This window comes from Petromyzon marinus, chromosome 71 (genome assembly GCF_048934315.1).
Source record: "Petromyzon marinus isolate PM22_M1 ecotype Great Lakes invasive population chromosome 71, UKy_Petmar_22M1.pri1.0, whole genome shotgun sequence".
Classification (NCBI taxonomy): domain Eukaryota; kingdom Metazoa; phylum Chordata; class Hyperoartia; order Petromyzontiformes; family Petromyzontidae; genus Petromyzon; species Petromyzon marinus.
The window spans coordinates 4,387,240-4,395,993 of record NC_133737.1 but is presented as its reverse complement, the minus strand read 5'-3'; positions in this window follow the sequence as shown (position 1 = coordinate 4,395,993).

Genomic DNA, 8,754 nt, shown 5'->3' with positions numbered 1-8,754 from the left:
CTGTCAGGTGAGGACTTTGTGCTATAAAGTCGATATATACTACTAGCGGGGATATATATTTGAAAACGTCTGAAAACTTAAAAACATAACATACAAATCAAAAGATAACTCATTAATTTAAAATAAAATAAAACCTGAGCGCGCCAAGAATCGATTCTTTAAATTGCACAAAGGAATCGAAGGTTGTAGATTACTTTAGAATAGTCTTGAAGTGACGACATGCAACAGAAACATCCTGGATAAACCAGCAAATAAAAAAAGTATTACAATGCTGTGTGCTCAAATACCAGTGTGATGCAAGTCAAACAATAACCATAAGATATTCTTGGTTCTTTCTGTAAAGTCACGTAGAAGGGACTTTACCGAAAGCACCAAGAATATGAATCCCTGCAGTCACGAAAGCTTTAAATCAAAACCATAAGATAGATTAACCATATGTTTTCTAAATCACAAAAATAGAGCTATAAAAACAATGTAACGACAGTAATAAGAACTGTGTTTCTCATGTAACAATAAACGATATACATTACATGTACGACCAAACTTGCAGCCATAGCTGGCAGCATGACACTCCCAGTGTATGATGTGTGAGTGAGTCAGTGGTAGTGTGAGTAAGTGTATGATGTGTGAGTGAGTCAGTGTATGATGTGTAAGTCAGTGTTAGTGTGAGTGACTGTGTGATGTGTGAGTCAGCATATGTGTGAGTGAGTCATCATATGATGAGTGAGTGTATGATGAATAAATTAGTGTATGATGAGTGAATGGGTCAGTGGTTGTGTGAGTCAGCATATGATGAGTGAGTCAATGTATGATGTGTGAGTGAGTCAGCGTATTATGAGTGAATTAGTGTATTATGAGTGAATGGGTCAATTGGTTGTGTGAGTCAGTGAATGGGTCAGTGATTGTATGAGTGAGTGTATGATGTGTGAGTGAGTCAGCGTATGATGAGTGAGTGTATGATGAGTGAATTAGTGTATGATAAGTGAATGGGTCAGTGGTTGTGTGAGTCAGTGTATGATGTGTGAGTGAGTCAGCGTATGATGAGTGAGTGTATGATGAGTGAATTAGTATATAAGTGAATGGGTCAGTGGTTGTGTGAGTGAGTGAATGGGTCAGTGGTTGTATGAGTGAGTGTATGATGTGTGAGTGAGTCAGCGTATGATGAGTGAGTGTATGAGTGAATTAGTGTATGATAAGTGAATGGGTCAGTGGTTGTGTGAATGAGTGTATGATGTGTGAGTGAGTCAGCGTGTGATGAGTTAATTAGTGTATGATGAGTGAATGGGTCAGTGGTTGTGTGAGTGAGTGTATGGTGTGTGAGTGAGTCAGCGTATGATGAGTGAGTGTATGATGAGTGAATTAGTGTATTAGGAGTGAATGTGTGAGTGAGTCAGTGTATGATGTGTGAGTGAGTCAGTGGTAGTGTGAGTGAGTGTATGATGTGTGAGTGAGTCAGCGTATGATGTGTGAGTCAGCGTGTGATGAGTGACAGCGGTGCCGGACGGGCAACGCTGTCGTGGACAGTGCTGTGGGGGAGAGGGCCAATTCCGATTGGCCTTTTTCCCCTCATGGCGTCTGTGACCACCACAGCGGCTAAATGGGGGCTCTGGATGGGTGCGAGGGGCTGGTAACCCCTCCACCTTCAATAAATTACCACGAAACCATGACTAAAATATCTAACTAATAAGCTTGTGCCGGAGGCCCCGGGGGCCAGGCGTCTATGACGTCTCCTGGCCAAACCCCATCTGGCGGAGCCAGGAGATTGAATTTATACCCTCGGGGCTCATCCAAAAACAACGACAAGCCACTACGGATGGCCACATGGAATGTTCAAACGCTCACTGCGGAGGAGAGGCTGCCACTCCTCTGTCGGGAGCTGGACCGGTACCGCCTGGATCTCTGTGGCATTCAGGAGGTCCGGTGAACCGGCTCTGGCTCCTGTCACCATGAGGGGTGGACAGTCCTCTACTCGGGGTAGCAGACTGCCAAACAACAGGGTGTGGCGCTTCTTCTGAACAAAAGAATGAAGATGGCGTGGGAGCGTGATGGTGAGGTGTGGGAATCTGTAAGCCCCAGGCTACTTTGGGCTCGCCTTCCCATCAACCGGAGGCGAGGAGTGGTGATCATGGTTAATTATGCCTCCACCGAAGACGAACATCCTTGGAGGAATGCAGGCAAGGCCGATGAGTCAGATGTCTTCTATGACCTCCTGTCACAGGTGCTGGCTAAAGAGGCCCCTCAGGATAGAGTAATCTTGTTGGGTGACTTCAATGCCCGAGTTGGTCTTGATGCTGGCAATGGGTCTGGAGTGATTGGAAGGCATGGGCCAGATCAGCTCAATAATTACGGTGGAGTCTGCTAGATTTTTGTGCAGCCCATGGCCTTGTAATTACCAACACGCTGTTCCGGCATCGGCGCATCCACACAACATCATGGATGCATGCCGGGTCCAAGCAAGAACATCTGCTGGACTACATAGTGACGGATTAGCGGATGCGAGCCCATGTCCTTGACACCAGGACCTACCGTGGAGCTGATCTGCCCTCTGACCATGGACTTGTGATCTGTAAGATGCACCTGCCATTCTTCCACTCTGGTGGTGGGTGTACACCCAGGACCCCATTCCAACCTAAGGTGGCCTGGTCTTAGCTGATGAAAGTTGCAAGCGAGTATTTCATCATCGCTTGCAGCTGGGGTTGGCATCGTCCTCCACTCCTGATGTCGAGGATAAATGGGGGAGGTTTAGGACTATGACTCATGCAGCTGCAATGGCTGCTTTGTATATGCGGTCCAGATCTCCCCAGAGACCCTGGCTGACAGAGGTGTTCAGGATGGTTGAGAAAAAATGACAGGCCCACTCTCATCGGCTACAGCATCCCACGTCAGAGAATGAGGAGGCTTACCGCAGCATTTGCTCGGAGGTTCGGAGAGCCGGGAGGCACTGCAAGGATGGGTGGTGGTCGCGGGTTGCTGAGGAGATGGAGTCTGCCTCAGTGGCCCGCGATCACAAATCCCTATTTAACTCCATCAAAAAAGCAACCTGCAGCACCACACCTATTACCATAATTAGGAGAAAAAAACGGTGATCCAATACCTGCCCCCAAGGAACAGGTTTGCAGATTTGCTGAGCATTTCTGTGAGGTCCTGGGGGAGGGCAAATCCCTCAGCCAGGAAAACATCGTGGCACAAAGTGGGGATTGCCCTGCTGATGCTGCGGTGCCTCAAACATTGGAAGAAGAAGTCACCCCCTATGAGTGGCTGACTGAGTTGCCATCTGTTGAGGAAGTACTGAAGGCGATCCAGAGTCTGAGACCAGAGATGATCTCCCAAGAAAAATGCTGAGGGAGGGTGGCGTTTGTGCACAGACTGCCCTACATGACATCTTAACAACAGTCTGGACCACTGGACGGGTTCCACAGTATTGGAAGGATGCCCTGGTGGTCCCCCTCTTTAAGAAGGGGGACCGCACAGACCGTAACAACTACAGGGGCATCTCACTCCTCAGTGTGCCGGGAAAGGTCCTGGCAAGGATTATTCAACATCGCCTTGTTAGGCACACTGAGGAGAGGCTTGCGGAGCCCCAATGCAGTTTCAGGAAAGGGCGGTCTTGCACGGATGCCATATTTTCTGTAGGGAATTCCAACAAGTCCTACATCTCTGCTTTATTGGCCTGGTCAAGGCCTATGATACCATCAGTAGGCCTGGGCTCTGGGTTGTTCTTCATGCTTTCGGAGTCCCTGATCCTCTGCTCACGATCATTAAGGACCTTGGGGTGTGACAGGGATGTCCTCTGGCTCCCACATTATTTAACATCTATTTTGACCACGTAGTTCGTGAAGCCTTCAATATTTGTACCGGAGGAATTTACATTTGGTACAGATATAATGGGAGGCTGATCGATGCCCGGGTACGGTCAAGGGATGGCTCCCTATTGGTCAACCACGTTATGTATGCTGATGATTTGGTAATTGCTGCTCTACAAAGAAGGAGTTGGAGACGCTGCTGCTGAAACTGAAGCGTGCCACTAAGAGGTCGGGCCTTACCATCAGCCCCACCAAAACTAAGCTCCTGCCTGGGTATTTTGTACCATCGGACACTCCACCCCCACAACTCCCAATCGGTGATGGGGCAGTTGTGGAGAGAGTGGAGAGTTTCCCATACCTGGGCAGTGTGCTCATGACCGGCTCCGGTTTAACAGCAGAGGTCTCACTTCGAATCAGTCGAGCGGCATTATCTTTTCATCGTTTGTGTAACGCTGTGTGGAAGCTACCTGGTTTGTTGCTCCGCACGAAGCTTCAGGTCTTCTCGGCCACAGTCATTCCCTCCCTTCTCTACGCTTGCAAAACGTGGACCCGCCTAATAGAGCATCTTCACCGGTTAGAAACATTTCGGCTGGCCCCCCTACGATCCATCCTGGGTTTAGCCATATGTGTCTGTGCATCTAAGTCCATGTGTTTCTATGTGTGTGGGTCGATGTCTGTGTGTAAGTCCTTGTGTGTGTCTACCTTTTTCGCCCGGGCTACGCCGGGTACATACCGCGAGTATGTAATAAGTGAGCGCCATCTCCTGCATAATTGAGTGGTTACACTTTATACACTGTCAGACAGTCCATGCCTTATCAGTGGTGGGATTCTATCTGGGGGAAAGGGTAATGGGCGGAGCTAGCATGGAAGCCTCTGGAACGTTCTCGAAGGTTCCTAGAGGGGTGTGGCCAGAGGCGGGACTTAACTTCGGAAAAGGGAATATAAGCAGGGGGTAGCGGAAGGTTCGTAACGAGAGGAGTCGTGGCTGTGAATAACCTTTAATTAATAAATGAAGTTCTGCCGTGTCGGAGCCACTTATCACATTTTACCAAAAATTATATTAAGTGTGATATTGTCTATTTTGAATATCATAGCTCCTTGAAGACTACAGTTCCCTGCATACTGAAATTTGAAAACCAGATGACAAAGCAAAACAGCACCTGATTGGGAAGCAGAAAACAGAATACTAGATGCTTTGATCAGATGGGCGTGACAAGAATCAGAGCTGAGATTAGTCTTGTAAAGCCGTAGTATATTTTTCCTTCCAGTAATTAACCCAACTCATGTAGCAGAGTGGGGACAACTTAATGGCAGGTCAAAGAGTAAATAACCCTTGCACCGACAAGGAGTGATCCAGGGAAATTTCTGAGAAATTAACGAGAAGAAAGTTCTGGACGGGGTCTGGCATCAGCACCTCCAAAGGACAGCATAGAACAGGATGCGAAAGAGAGGACCTATGGCAAAACATCATAAACCCCTGCCCACCCGAGGGCAAATACAGGGCAAAGAGACAAGAATGCACCTTATTTCAACCTACCAGAGGGCAAAGTCAAAAATGGCCCTTGCTGTTTTAACTGTCTGAATTAACAAAGCCTGGTGTTTGGAAAATGGAAAGGTCCAAAAAGGCAACCACCGCATATGAATAATCTTGAACATTCTGGTACGACATGGTAATCTGATCATAGGATATATTGTTACATTCCAACACAGCAGGTTTTGAATATGAATCATTTGCATGTCCTTTTTCATAATTACTTATGACAGTCCGGGTTAAGCATGTGAAACTTGGCAAAAACAGAATTATGGAAGACCATGTTGAAGTATTGAACCACCACTGTGTTGATTGTGAGTGGGAACTCGATCTCCGCAAAACCAGGTTCAATAGAAAGGCCAAACCAATTAAAACATGGCTCCAGAAACACCACATCTAGAGGTAAATGTTTATGAGTCGACAAACATCACAAGGGAGCAATTAAATGGGTCTGTGTTCACACAAATATGAGGATGACCTCTGGAGGAAGAGAGTATGATAGGGGTTATGACATCAGGTGCAAGGATGTCTCCAGAGCCAAAACCAGGGATGAACTAAGGCTGACCAGATGGATGCACCACATGTGCAACGGTGGGAGGAGCTTCAGCCATTAATGTGAAACAATGTGTTATACCTTAACTACAAAAAGGAAGAAACAAATGCAAAAAGTTATTCATCCTGGACAGGGCCACGTGAAATAGTTGCAAAGATTTCCGCAGTAGTCTACCAATTAAAACCGGTACTTATGTTGAAGGTGGAGGGGTTACCAGCCCCTCGAAACCATCCAGAGCCCCCTTTGGCCACTGTGGTGGTTACAAATGCCATGAGGGGAATGGCCAATTGAAATTGGTCCTCCCACCAAGGCACTGCTCATCAAAGCGCTATCGTCCGGCACCAAGGAGGAGGTACGCGGTTCATATTCTTTGGTTCTTTCGGTAAAGTCACATATATAGAAAAATAAAAATAAATGAATACAAATTTAAATGATAAATAAAAATAAAAACAAAAAAACATTAATGTAAACTGTAGCCTGGTTCTTAAATGGAGTGAGTGTACTGGCAGTCTATAATGTAGACTTATTATTGGTTAGTTTAACACGTAGGCTTTGTGACCAATATTATTCATAATAAACGTTGTTTGGTTAGATCGCGTTATTTATAAATGTGTCGTAACCCTCCACCACCCGACACGACCAATCAGCAAAAAATGTCACGTTGACAAAAGACAAATAGTTCAGTGCTTTAGCCCACCGGTGTGTTGAGGAGTGAATCCACAACATTTTCAATTTTTGAGTATGACGTTTCGCTGGTAATTACATCCAGTACCATCGGGCAATTCGCCAGAATGGTGAAGCCCTCACTTGCTCCCGGCCTTAAATAGAGCAGCAGGGTGACGTCATCATTTAACTCATTCACGTGCGGAGGGGGGGTATTGTAATTATATAATAGATTGTACATACCTTATTCACAAACATACGTGTAAGTACACACACGAGTGCTCGTCTTGCTGTGGTGTTTCCTATGTTATGGTTTATGGTATACATAAACGCATAAGTATATATACATATACACACATGAGTGTTCATACACAGCAGTGTACATACATACACGCGAGTGTGCATGCACAGCAACATTAACATTAATATTTATTTGCAGATGAATACAAATCTGATTTTAAAAAGTTTTATTTTCGTTCGTTAACTGTACAATGCTTACAACAAACACGTGTACATACACACGAGTCAAACACAAGTGTACATACACAGCAGTGTAAATACACGCTTACAAGCTCTACCATTTCGATGATCATTACAAGTGTATGACAGTAATTGTAATAATTTTCGTGGATTAAATATAACAAATCATCTTGTTTTTTCTGACGCGCCCATATCAACACGTGTCCTTAAATATATTTATAAAACAAAGTCAGGACAGTTTAAACTTGCACCTTGTGGTGCCGCCGCAGCGGAGCAGCTCCGTCGGGGGCCGTACCCACCACCGTGACACCACCACCGGGGAGTGACAACGCCGATGCGGCGCGCCCTCGCCCCCACCCCCGCATCCTATTGCGACCCATAGTCAGTACAATTGGCTCTGCCACATATAAATTAGCAAAATATATAACTAAACAAATACAGCCCTACATTGGTAGGACATCTTCATTCATAAGAAATTCAGAACATCTTGTGAATGTGATTAAAGATATTAAACTTAATCCTAATGATATTCTGGTAAGTTTTGATGTGATTTCTATATTCACTAAGGTTCCAGTGAACGAATCGCTTAAATTACTTGATACACTAGTAAAGAATACAGGTTTACCAAAAGATATTCCGAAACTTGCTGACCATTGTTTAAATAACACTTACTTCTTATGGAGAGGGGATTTCTTTAAACAAAAGGAAGGAGCAGCAATGGGCTCTCCTTTATCCCCTGCTATAGCAAATTTGTATGTGGAAAACTTTGAAATAAGAGCACTTGCCTCGAGCACATTAACCATCTTTTTGGTTTAGATATGTGGATGAGACTTTAGTTGTCTGGCCACATGGTAAAGATACACTTAATGATTTTCTAAATCATCTCAATGCACAAAACCCGGCCATCCAGTTCACCATGGAAGTGGAGGTGAATAACACACTCCCGTTCCTAGATATTTTGCTTGGACATGGCCTAAACGGTAAAATAACACACAGCGTTTACAGAAAGCAAACGCACACTGATGCCTATCTGAATGCAGATTCGCATCATCATGCAGCTCAGAAATCCTCTCTTATCAAGACGCTCATACATCGGGCTAAAACAGTGTCATTTGAAAGTCTAGTGAGAGAGATCAAACACGTTAAAGAAGCACTACGACAGAATGGCTACAATAATGCTCAAATTAATAGAGCACTGAATGCCAAATCAGGATCGCAAAGCAATACTGCTGAAAGGGATCAGATTGTTAAAACAATAACAATTCCATATATCTCAGGAGTAACTGACAAAATAGCCCATGTTTTGCAAAAGCAAAATATTACAGTAAGATTTGGTACAGTACACAAAATTCAAAAACTAGTATCTTGCACTAAAGACGCATTACCTAAATTATCAACAGAAGGTGTATATCGGATTAATTGTTTATGTGGCAGATGCTATATTGGACAGACGGGACGTAACATCAGCATAAGACTAAAAGAACATCAAAGAAATATTAAATTATCTCAAACACAACTGTCGGCAGTGGCAGAACATGCTTGTCAACAAGGACACTCAATTGATTTTGATAACGTTGAAGTGTTGTGTAAAACGAATTATTACTGGAAAAGACTAATTAGAGAATCCATTGAAATTGAGAGGAATAGAAATAACTTTAATCGCTCTGACAGCTACAGGCTTAGTGCGGCTTGGAAGCGTATTATTAAATAATACATATTACAAT